A 1,191-nucleotide genomic window follows, 5' to 3' on the forward strand; every position below is an offset into this window, starting at 1 on the left:
CTAGTACGGGAACCATTCTTCATTTCAACAGAAGGGCCATAAAAAGAATTTCTCTCCACAGTATGATTCTAGCCCACAGCCTTTCAGGAGGATTTTCCATTCCCTTTTAGCATTAGCATTCCAGTAGTTCAATGTTGGATGCCAGATATAAACTTAAGGCAGACTACCTTACTGTATTAAATCTGAAGGAATTAAACCTCAAATTAATTTTAAAGATTCAAATGCTGAAACAGCCCTGAGAACCTCACTCAACACAGATGCATGAGGAAAGGAACATATACCATGCTATAAAAAGCAGGAACAGGTAAAAAGCAGTTTGTCTTCGAATCAACTAACCACCTACCTCCTTAAAAATCTTCAACAACATAAAAAAAATAGCAGACACATGAAAGAAAGCACTACTACAACTGAGAAAAATAAACATTTGGAAGCTTGAATTGAAGAGTGTTACTTCCAGGTGCAAGAAGACTGTTCAGCAGCAGCAAGGGTGAAATTTGCCATGACTGGAGGGCTGAATCCAGACAAAAGAACACAGAATGGGCCACAGTAGATGTACAAAGGAGCAGGTAAGTAAAAGATTACCAGGACTTACCTTTTCTTGTTCTGCAAAGTAGCAAGGTTAATCTGCAGCTTGGCCTCACATCAAGCCCTTAAAATACATATAATGCTTTACAAGAGAAGCCTTTGTTCAGTCGTAAAGGCAATACACTATGTCTAGGTAAGAAGTTCCCATAACAATGCTACCTGTGTTACAGGTGTTCACTAAACAAACCATGTTTTCATAATACCTTGACTAAATACTTACACAGATCTGTACCCTTGATGTTTCTGGCTTGGAGGACTTTTACAGTTAGGTTGTAGTAAGGGTGCTTCTCCCACTGAAAAGAGAGGAACAAGCTCAGCACATAACTGCAATGCCTGTTCTATAACCACACCAGTTCAGTCCAGAGAAATGGATGAGACCAGTCAGCCCAAAATAAACTATTAATGAGTCAGTTTGGGAACATACAGAGTGCTTGCAGTGTCCTGGAGGAAGACTAAAGGAGTCTAGAAGGAAACTCAATTCTCTTTCAGCACGACAATGAGTGATGTCTTCGGGTAACTCCTCACGGACTTCAGAAAATAAGTCCCTTATTAAGGGTTTCCTCTAATTATAGGTCAATTTTGAATTGCTTTATTAATTAATTCCTG

The sequence above is a fragment of the Phaethon lepturus genome, unplaced genomic scaffold (genome assembly GCF_000687285.1).
Source record: "Phaethon lepturus isolate BGI_N335 unplaced genomic scaffold, ASM68728v1 scaffold6658, whole genome shotgun sequence".
Classification (NCBI taxonomy): domain Eukaryota; kingdom Metazoa; phylum Chordata; class Aves; order Phaethontiformes; family Phaethontidae; genus Phaethon; species Phaethon lepturus.